This window comes from Mandrillus leucophaeus, unplaced genomic scaffold, assembly GCF_000951045.1.
Source record: "Mandrillus leucophaeus isolate KB7577 unplaced genomic scaffold, Mleu.le_1.0 Scaffold496, whole genome shotgun sequence".
Classification (NCBI taxonomy): Eukaryota; Metazoa; Chordata; class Mammalia; order Primates; family Cercopithecidae; genus Mandrillus; species Mandrillus leucophaeus.
The window spans coordinates 927557-939200 of NW_012105320.1; the positions used below are offsets into that span (position 1 = coordinate 927557).

The 11644-nt window shown below is 45.7% G+C and overlaps 1 protein-coding gene across 1 annotated transcript in view; it reads right to left on the bottom strand.

Annotated features, from left to right (window-relative positions):
* ZNRF3 (zinc and ring finger 3) overlaps positions 1-11177 on the bottom strand; it is a 157071-nt gene extending 145894 nt beyond the window's left edge. Inside the window, exon 1 of the mRNA XM_011995731.1 lies at positions 11085-11177. The gene's annotated coding sequence lies outside the window, so the exon portion shown is untranslated. The remainder of the gene's footprint in view (positions 1-11084) is intronic.
* Positions 11178-11644: the final 467 nt, after the last annotated feature.

Here is an 11644-nt window from a genome sequence, read left to right on the forward strand (position 1 = left end):
ATGTGGTTCCTAGAGTCAGGCAGCCTACATGCAATCCAGACTGGGTGACAGAGTGGGACTCCATCTCAAAAAAAAAAAAAAAAAAAAAAGTGAGTAAAAAAGTGGGTAAAAAAATCAAAACTAAGTGTATGTAACAGAGAACACAAATCAAGCAACTGTTAACATTTTGCCACACACACTAACTATTCATTCAACTTTTCTATGGGTTTAAACACTTAAAAAATAAAATTTAAAAAAGATTGGGCAAAAATTAAATACAGACCAAAAGAGAAGGTTGGGAGATCAACTTGCAATTATCACTGGCTCTAGACTGTACAAAAAATGGTCTCTAAACAGAATCAAATTGGAGACAGTGGTCTTGGCTTCATTATTTAAAGCCTATGCAGCTGCCTTCTATAGCTACAGCAAAATACAATAGGCACAATACCGGCACAAAAGGCACAGTCAGCAGATTCACTACTCAGGTAGCTCAAGTCACAGAGCTCTTGGCATCCTGGAAGCCACAGGAGCCCAATGCAAAGTCAGATCATGCTCCTAAAGATGCACGCTCATGCATGCACACATATTGACACACATACACGCACAGTAAAAGAGAAATCTATCTGAGCTCCTGTAAGCAGGGAAGCCACCAACTGGAATTAAAATTCGCTGCCATGTGAGAAAGAGCTTATCTATTCTGTGAATCTAGTCTGTTCTAAGAATCAGGTTACTTTGTGAACAGGAGCTGGACAGGTCTACAACAGTAAAGATGATGAATGCTGCTTCTACTCTAAAAGACTTTACACACACATACGTAGACACACATACAAACACACACACAATCACATATTAATTTGTTTTGGAGGGGATACAAAGCAAAGCAAAGCAAAAGAAAACAGTTCATAGAAAGCTAGTCTAAGTGCAACAAGTTGTAGCTCATCTTAACTTTGCAAAATACTCATTTAATATATAAGTCAAAATTTTCTGGGCTTCCCGAACCCTTTGAGCGGGTTTTTTTTGTTTTGTTTTGTTTTATTATTATTTTTTTTTTGGTAGAGACGGGGTCTCACCATGTTAGCCAGGATGGTCTCAATCTCCTGACCTCGTGATTCGCCCGCCTCGGCCTCCCAAAGTGCTGGGATTACAGGTGTGAGCCACCATGCCCCGCACTTTGAGCAGGTTTACAAGTGAGAGCTAAAGCCTTTCTATGAAAGGGTTAACATTTCAGATAAGCTGACTTTGCCAAGTCCGATGGAATGCCCCCACTCAGCCAAAACTCAAGTTTACACTGATAATCTCAAGAAAAGGAACTTGTTTTATTCACTTTTTTGTTGTTGTTGTTGAGACGAAGTCTCACCCTGTTGCAGTGAAATGATCTCAGCTCACTGCAACCTCTGCTTCCCAGGTTCAAGTGATTCTCCCACATCAGCCTCCCGAGTAGCTGGGACTACAGGCATATGCCACCACACCCAGCTAATTTTCGTTATTATTATTTTTTTTTTGGTAGAGACTGGGTTTCACCCTGTCTCTTATACACATCTAGATGTGTATAAGAGACAGCACCTCAGCCTCCTGAGTAGCTGGGACTACAGGCATGCACCACCATGCCCGGCTAATTTTTGTATTTTTAGTAGAGACGGGGTTTCACCAGCCAGGCTGGTCTCCAACTCCTGACCTCAGGTGATCTGCCCACCTCGGCCTCCAAAAGTGCAAGGATTACAGGTGTGAGCCACCATGCCTGGCCCATTTTATTGACTTTAAAAAATAAAAAAAAATTTTTAAATTAAAAAGCCAGCCACAGTGGCGTGCCTATAATCCCAGCTACTGGGGAGACTGAGGATGGCAGAATCACTTGACCCCAGGAGTTCAAGGTCTGCCTAGGTAACACAGAGAGACCCCCCCCCCATCTCTTAAAAAAAAAAATCAATCAATCAAAAAAACAAAATACTGTTTAGAGTTTTTTTTTTCAAACCAATTTGTTTAAAACCCACCAGGAGTTCCATCCAGCTGGCTTGCTCCATGCTCTACAGTAGCACCCCCACTCCACTGCACAAAAAGCTACAGTCTCTGAACAGAATGTGCACATGCTCACTGTAGCCACAAGGCCATACCACTAGAAGGCAAAGAGAGGGACAAGATGAAGGAGGGGCAGTAGGCTTTAGGAAATGTGAGAGGGCAAGTCATTCAAACACAACAGGGTCTCCACAGCAAACTCCATGCACCAGGTGGTCCTCCAGGCACTGCAACTTCCTGGGTTCCCCCTTGAGTATCTGAATAAAGAAACCAGTTCTCTAGGGCTATTCCCAGCCAGGGAATGGGGTGGGGATGAGTGGGGAGGCAGTAGATAGGGAGAGAAGGGGAGACCTGGATCTAAAAGTGATAGAAACCAAATTAAAAAGGGAATCTTACATACTCTGTCACATCCATTAAAACATCTCAGCCCCCATGTGCTTGGTTTTCAAATATCAAAAACCCACCACGAGGTAGGAGAATCACCTGAGTTCAGGAAGTTAAGGCTGTAGTGATTCATGATTGCTCCACTGAACTTCAGCCTGGGCAACACAGTGAAACCTTGTCTCAAAAAAACCCAAAAAAACCATCACATGCACAGATAGATAAAAATGTGAGAAGGCAAGTACAGTGAAGTGTTAACGGTAGAATATAGATCGTGGGTATATGGGGGATGACTGCAAAACTCTCACTTTTCCTGCATGTTTCAAATTCACAATATTGGGGGCTGCTTTTATAGAAGATGGGGGAAACCTGGTTTGTAGTTTAAAAGGGAAGAAAAAAACCTTCCAGTAGCTTACAGACAATTCAATGTGCATGGGTAGAGGCATAATGGGGCGAGAGAAGGGGACGCCTCATCGAGGATAAACAGTTTAGAATGACACCAGCTTTTTAGCTGGCGTAACAAAAGAACCCAACAGAAACAGGTTTGTAGAGAGAAGAGAAATCTGGTTTTATACATGCTGGGTTTGGTTGGGACATCTGTAAGATGCTGAAGTGGACTTTAGTCACTATGACTTAAGTTAAGTAGAGTGCCTCAGACCCCACTGACCCTGAATTCTGATGTAGGGAACATCTTGGGAAGGAACTCAGCATCCAACAAGCTGACTCAGTTTGGCAGGCTTCTTCATCTATCTGTCAGCAAGATTTACTAAGCAAGAAGAATTTACTAAGCAAGAACAGAATATGACCACGATTTCACTCTTGGAGGTATGTATGGTACAGGGTTTTACTGATTTGTGTACTGATCAACTACTAAAGGCAGGGATACCACCTTAACTGGGAACACCCAGAAAAATCAGCCACATGTCTATGATTTTTACAGAGGCTGGGAGAATATTCAGGCTAGGGGTGGTGGTGATCCTGGCACTCAGCCATATTCTTGGAGACCCCTGTCTCCTTCCAACAGGATAGGATCTGACTACCAGCCTTGGGCAAGCCTCTCACATACTCTAGGGAAGGGACAGATGAGCTTCCTTTCTAGACCCAAGGAAAGACTGACCAAAGGCAGCCCTCTTGCCTACTTTTTAAAAATTATTATTTATTACTATGTTTTTTAGAGACAAGGTCTTGCTCTGTTGCCCAGGCTGCAGTACAGTGATGCAATCATAGTTCACTGTAGTCTCGAACTTGTAGGCTCAAGCAATCCTCCCACCTCAGCCTCCCAAGTAGCTAGGACTACAGGCACACACCACTACACCCAGCTAAATTTTTTTAAGAGATGGGGTCTCACTATGTTGCCCCAGCTGGTTTGAACTCCTGAGCTCAAGCAATCCTCTCAGCCTCCCAAAGCACTGAGATTACAGGCGTGAGCCACCATGCCCTGGCTGCTTACCTACTTTTTGATCTGAATTTCTAGCTGGCTAACCAGGTGTGTTCCAAAGCCTGACAACCCCATCAGAGGAAAGCACTTTCGGTATTTCAGGAAAGTCACTTGAGAACAAGCCTGACTATACTAAAAAAGGGAGAAAAAATTACTCTTAACAGAAGCAGGTTGTCTTTTATGGAAAATCTACGAATCCACCTGAAAATTCTAGTCATTTGCAGCATTCCTGCCCTATCATGGACCCACCAGGCCAGAGTGGAGCCCTACAGAGGCTGCGTGCCCTCTGCAACACATGCTTCACCTCGCTAAACAAACAAGGGGTGTCTTTGTTTAAATTAAAAAAAGAACCTGTCTCACAGGCTACGATTACATCAGCAGAGAGCTCTCATTCTGGGCATCAATCCGGGCTGCTCCACCGGCTTTGAAGCGCCCCGGTGTGCGGCGCCTTTGATCTTGTGGTTCCCGCCCGGGGCAAAGCCGATACCATCACAGCGCCCACGCGGGATCCGAGATCATCATGATTGCCCGGCTAGCACAGAGCCGTGGCCTCGCCCGCTCGGTCCCCCACCCGACTTGGGCTCCACCCCAGACCCAGCCTCCAGACTTGGCTGCCAGTGCATGAGCTGCCAAACACATACACCATCTCTTAGGGAGTGCGGGGCTGCCCCTTGGAAGGGGACATCACTAGCTTAACATTTGTGGGATTAGCCTAGAGATCATGTTTTTTTAAAAAGAAGCTTTTATAGTTATTTTAGAAATATTTACGGGGAGGGGGAAATGATATGGCTGGCTTTGCTTCAAAATAACATGGGGGTGGCATGGGGGTGTAAGTGAAACAAGCGGGGCCAGGCGTTGACAACTATTCTGGGTGATGGTGAGTATATGGAGGGACGGTGTATACAAAACATGTTCGTTCTATCTATTAGAGTGCACATGTAACATTTCCTACAACAAGAGCTTGAAAAAAAAAAAAGGAATCTCTAACCCTCTGCTATTTTTAGTTTATTCCTCGCTGACTTTTACGAAGGAAAAAAAGCCATTTGAGACTGGCGGGTGTGAGGGTAGATCACATCTGACTTTCCTAATGTATCCCCAGGACACTCACTGGAGCTTCCAGAGGGGTGCAGGCCACAGACACAGCTTCTCCAGTATAAACCCTGCATGGGGAGGGGCATTAGCGGCACCTCTATCAGGGAATCCTCACCAGTTTTGGGATGTAGAGTCCATCTCTCCAGAAAAATACCCATGAACACACCAGACCAGGAGGAAATACAATAACCCACTCTCAAAAATCCACTAACAGAAATCAGATTAGAAATGATCCCTAGAGTAAGCACCCCAGGTTGCTTCATTTTATCAACTCCTTTCCTTTAAGAGCTACAGGCACTTGATGAGCCACTGAACTCCCAATACCAATATATGGAGCCATCACGGGGCACAGCACATCCCTGGGCTATGTCACAAGGCCAGTTTTTCTCCTTACTGGATGTACGGCATTGGATAAGTCACCTAACTTCTCCAAGCCGGTTTCCACATTTTAAAAACGGAGCACTATTCATGCTGGCCCTGGGTCTTTACACCTCTTCTGCTACATGTTTAACTCAGGAGTAAGAAAAGAAAAAATACTAAGAAAGAAAAGGGTATATGGGGGCACAAGCATGATTCCACCCACAGTTGTGGCAGAACATGCCACATGTAGATCGGGCACAAAAGAGTTAACTGGGAAACGGACATGGCCAGGACTGTTAGGTGTGTTCAAGGCCAGGATTTCATACACCCAAGGCCAGAACGCAGAGGAAGGGACTGGGAGGGGATGGAGAGGGAAAACAAATCTTTTCCATACAGGTGGATCCACCTTTGGGAGGTCAAACCTAAAATTCCAGTGGAGGCCATCAACCTAACAAACTACAGAAAGGGTCAAGAAAACAAAATATATTATCATAATAGCTAAAAAAGATTAGAAGTATGTTTAAGAACACAATTGTAACAGTGTGAATAGGGATCCAAGAAAGAGAAAAAGTTGTAAGAACAACAAAGTAAAAAAGTAAACAGGCATCTAGGGTGCTGAATAGCAACAACAGCAAATTTTAAATAACATGCATGTATTTACTTTCATCTTGAAGGGGTCTAGGTCGAAATTTTCACAATAGACTGTTTGCCAGCAAAATTACACGAATAAAAAAAAAATTACAACAAACTAAAATTCCCGATTCATTCAAGTAACCCGATTTAAAGTACAGGTTAAGCATCCTTAACCGAAAAACACGAAATCCAAAAGGCTTCCAAATCTCAAGCTTTCTGAGCACCAACATGACACCACAAGTGGAAATTCCACACATAAGTACTTAACAGGAACTTTGTTTCATGCACAAAATTATTAAAAATACTGTATAAAATTACCTTCAGGCTATGTGAATAAGGTGTATATGAAACAAATGAATTTCATGTTTAGACTTGGGTCTCATACCCAAGACATCTCATTATGTATATGCAAATATTCTAAAATCCGAAACACTTCTAGTCCCGAGCATTTAGGATAAGGGATGCTCAACCTATATATTAATCCTAACATAGCACAGATCCTATTAAAAATCTCTCTAGTTAATCATTTTATTCCTTTTTGGGGAAACTCATTTCTTCCATTCCTATTAACAGTTAGAAAGATGACAGCATTTCAGTCCCAGAACTTTGCACAGCATCCAACCTAGGCCCTATGGAATGCTGTGGGGGAATATGAAGCAGTTCAGAGGGGAATACAAAGCAGTTCAGAAGGCATGCTGTTGACCTCAGTGAGCTTACAATCTAGTTATGGAGACAGACACATCTACAAATTAAACAACACAAAATAATATTAAGCGTCAAATGAGTTGCCAGACCAGATTGTTTCAGGTTCAGAGGCAGCAGAGGCAACTGGCTGCTGCATTAGTCCAACAGAGCTTCCTGGAGGCGGTAGCCTTGAAAGATGGGCAGTATGTGGGCAAAGATGCAAATAAAGGCCAAAGCTCGTTCGGAGGAGCCCTTTGACTAGAGGCAAGAGGCTCTGTGGTTGGATGCCAAACTGTAAAGACAGACTGGGCACAAAATGTCAAAGGCTTTAGAATATTAGGGGAAGGCGGGGTTAGACTCCATCCTATAAGCTGTAAAAAGCTCTGAAAGATTTGTGAAGGGGAGCACGGCATCTGGCAGCCGAGTAGCAGAATGGGAGAGGTGGTGTGGGGCCCTAAGTGAAACAGACCACTAGGGGTGGGGGGGACTTCCCACTTAAAAGAGAAATCACTGCCCCTCAATGAACCAGAGGGAAGCATGTGCTCATGCTACCAGTTGTGGTTTGGTGGGGGTTTTTTAAACAATGGGGTGAAGATCAAAAGAAACTGTTTGCAAATGAGAGCCCTCCTACTCCTCTGACTGGTCATTTATACTCCTTTCATCTTCCCTCCTGTTTGAAATTCAGGTGAAAAGGAGAAGCATGTGGCCAGTGGGCTGGGAACTTGCCAGCCTGGCCCTAGGTCTAGCCCCGTGTGTGACTGGTGGCAAACTCAAACTTTCCCAGGCCTTGGTTTCCCCCATGAGCTAAGGAGGGTCAAGCACAGGATCTCAAGCCCCTTGAAGTAAGTGCCAAGTCTGGTTCTAGTCTGGGGAAAGACCAAAGCCTACAGCTAAGGATTCCAAGGGGTTCAGGCTACCCATCAATCCGCGACACCAAGACCTTCAACCGTAACAAAGCTGCAGTTACAGAGCAGCCATCTTCCCAATCCTTTCTAATCAGAGGGAAAAAAGCATAGCTGTTGTAAAGGCAACACAGAAAATGAGAAGTAAGAAAAGTTTCTTTTCAGTAACCACAAGGCAAAACACACTCATGTGTACTGAAATATAACTGATCAATAAGAGTCCACTGGTCAGGCGCGGTGGCTCATGCCTATAATCCCAGTACTTTGGGAGGCCGAGGCAGGTGGATCACTTGAGGTCAGGAGTTTGAGACAAGCCTGGCCAACATGGTGATACCCCGTCTCTACTAAAAATACAAAAATTAGCTGGGTGTGGTGGTGGGCACCTGCAATCCCAGCTACTCAGGAGGTTGAGGCACGAGAATCATTTGAACCCGGGAGGCAGAGGTTGCAGTGAGCCAAGATCGCGCCACTGCACTACAGCCTAGGCAACAGAGTAAGACTCTGTCTCAAAACAAAAACAAAAAAAATAGGCCGGGCACGGTGGCTTACACCTGTAATCCCAACACTTTTGGGAGGCAGAGGTGGGTGGATCCCCCGAGGTCAGGAGTTCGAGATCAGCCTGGCCAACATGGTGAAACCCCGTTTGTACCCAAAAAATAGCTGGGCATGGTGGCGGGTGCCTGTAATCCCAGCTACTTGGGAGGCTGAGGTATGAGAATCACTTGAATCCGGGGTAGGGGGTGGAGGTTGCAGTGAGTCAAAATCGCACCATTGCACTCCAGCCTGGGCAACAAAAGCAAAAACTCCATCTCAAAAAATAAAAGTCCACTGATGAATATAACATGGGTCAAAACAGCCAGAATGAACAGAGTTCAATGTTTCACCTCTTTCCTTAAAAACAGCTTCTGATAAGGTTTGGGGCACAGAATTAAATTTCATCCCTCATCACATATTGTAACATACCTATTAAGAGTAAAGGGGGCCAGGTGCAGTGGCTCAAGCCTGTAAGCCCAACACTTTGGGAGGCTGAGGCGAGCGAATCACCTGAGGCCAGGAGTTCGAGACCAGCTTGGCCAACACAGTGAAACCCCACCTCTACTAAAAACACAAAAATTAGCCGGGCATGGTGGCACGCACCTGTAATCCCAGCTACTCGGAAGGCTGACGTGCAGTGAGCCAAGATTGCACCACTGCACTCCAACCTGGGTGACAGAGCAAGACTCCATCTCAAAAATAAAAAAAAGTAAAGGGACTAAAAGCCTAACCAGGTCTGTATTTCCATACCTGTATCAGTAGGTAAGAGGACCTTGGATAAGTCGTTTCACTTTTTCCAGCCTCCCTTTCCTCATCTATTCAATGAGGACAAGAGCAGCTACCAGCATAGGGCTGTTATGAGGAATAGAAGAGATCATTGATGTTGGGTGCTTAACCCAATGCCTAGCAAAAGCCAACAATAAATGTTAGCTCTATGGTATTATTTTAGATCTATCTAAGGGACACTCCTTGTCTAAGGGAGATAGGAAGTAGTATAATAAGATATAAGAAATCCATATGAAGGCATTTTTCAGGAAGGAAGGGACTACAAACTCCGGTTCAGAAAGAACTTGTGTGGCCCCCTCTGTGGGGAGAAACAGGTTGGCATTCTTCTCTAGAAAATAACAGCTGCCTCTCCTCCCATCTCGCCCCAACCCTTCCTTGGCTGCAAATACTCAAGGATTAAGAAGACATTCAAGCTTTGTTCCGTCTCATTTCTGCTCTGGCATTCTTCTCTTTGGCCTCTTTATCCTAAATGCCATTTCTGCTCAACTGCAGGCCTTACATTAGAGAAGTGTCTTGCACTTTCTCAAGGTGCCCCAATCCGATATTTCCACCAGCCCAACTTTATTGAAGGGAAACCCAAGGTTAAGAGAAGTCAGCACCGCTGACTTCAAGCCCAGCATTCTTTTAGGCTGCTGTGCTTTGACCTGAATCAGAGATGGGATCAGTGGCATCTTTCCTACCCCAGAAGGGAGCAAGAACAGGGCTGGCTGCTTTAGGACCAAGTAGAAACATTGTAGCTTCACACATACCCCAGGATATTACCCCTACTCTGCCCCAGGGAAAAGTGCCTTCAAAGGGATTCCAGCTACCAGGCAAGCTTGGTGGCTGCATTCTCTCTCTCAAGAGAAATACTCCTTTTGAGGAGACTTTACACAAACACACAAACACACAAACACACAAACACACACACACACATGCACACATGCAGATACACATACATACACGTGTGCACACGCACACATGCACCCACACGCGCACGCCAGCTGCAACTAGGCTCCAAGTTGTAACTATGTGAGGAGAACCACTCAGCCCTACAGGTTACGAGGAAGGCTATGGGGCTCAGTCACCCAGCAAACTCCCTGGAAGAGAAGTGCATTCAAGCCCCACTCCAGGTTTTATTCTTCACCAGGTTTTACCCTTCACCGCTTCTCCTAACACTTCAAAGGAAGTATTTTTGTACAGCCCAGGGAGGAGTGTAAACTGGCCAGCTGCTTCCAAAGCAGAGAAGTTAACCCTAAAAGGTCCGCTGGGCTGGCAGGGCAAGGGGAAGGCAAACAAGGTCGTGGGGAGTTGGGCATTTGAGTCCCCACACTTCGCCAGGCCTGCCCTTTCAGCCCACACCAAGGGCACGGCTCTTAAACCACTACAGAAAGGCAGGACTTCAGTTCCTCTAAGCACGCAAACAGCTAGTTATAAATACCCTCCCAGGCTAGAGGTTCAAAGGATCCAGCAGTTAGCACTTCAATGGAAACTCCAGCTAACAGAACAGGCCTCTTTAGCACTGCTCACTGTTCAGTCCAGGCAAAGAAGTGAAGAATCCAAAAGCTACCACAAAACCTGTCCCCAAAAGTCCAACTTGGCTTGGTGGCCAGGGGACACAACGCCCTCAGCAGTGTTCTAACGACTGAGCCTGTTCTAAATAGTACCCTGTGGAGGGGGCCTCCCCTCACCGTGTACTCTGAATGGCAGGCCAGGAGATCCTTTCCAAGGGGCAGCTGAGGGAAGATAAAGACCCTAGGTCCTTTTGGCCTTCTTAAAAGCTCTTTTTCTTTTTTTTTTTCTTTTTTTTCTTTTTTTTTGAGATGGAGTCTTGCTCAGTCACCTAGGCTGGAGTGCAGTGGCGAGATCTCGGCTCACTGCAAGCTCCGCCTCCCGGGTTCACGCCATTCTCCTGCTTCAGCCTCCCGAGTAGCTGGGACTACAGGCGCCCACCACCTTGTCCGGCTAATTTTTTGCATTTTTAGTAGAGACGGGGTTTCACCGTGTTAGCCAGGATGGTCTCAATCTCCTGACCTCGTGATCCGCCCGCCTCGGCCTCCCAAAGTGCTGGGATTACAAGCGTGAGCCACCGCGCCCAGCCTCTTTTTCTTTTTAAAGAGAGGGGGTCTCACTATTGCCCAGGCTGGATTCAAACTCCGGGGCTCAAGGGATCCTCCCGCATCAACCTTACAAGTAGCTGGGACTATAGGCACCCAGCTATAAGAGCTTTTATATACTCTTCAAATTCTTCACCCTACAGAGAATATATCTTACCCAAATTTAGATTCACATTCTTCAGTTACCTTGTTGAAACGAGGGGATCCTTCCTAGTAAGATAAAGTGGACATTGCACAGGACACTCCCCAGCTCACCAGTGATGCAGCAAACTTCTGTGCACAGATGGCTGATAACACAGCCACCTGGGGAGTTGGCAGTTAGATCAGAACGGGCTTCTCTCAAGAGTCCACATACCTAGGTGTCTTTTGTGTGTGTGTGTGTCTGTGTTTGTAATCCTCAACCACTCCATCACAAAGGACATGGACTCTACTAAAACCCTAAGACATCCTGGCAGGCCTCAGTTTCCTGTGGGAGTGCCAGGTGAGGACCTGGAAGCATTCAGGTGGGGCTGAGCTCCTGCCACCTGGCCAACGCTTCTAGGCAATCACACAGTGGCAGGCAGATGAGTGTTCACCCCATCCACTGGCAAGGGCATCCTATAATTTACTGACACTGAAAAGTATGCTATAAATAGTTGGTATTTTTAATGTTGTCGGGCCTCCAGAATAGAGGGGCCTAACAGCTGTGTGGGGCCAGGGCTCCAGGCATCTAAAGGCTACAATTTGGAAATCCTGGGCGGTATAGT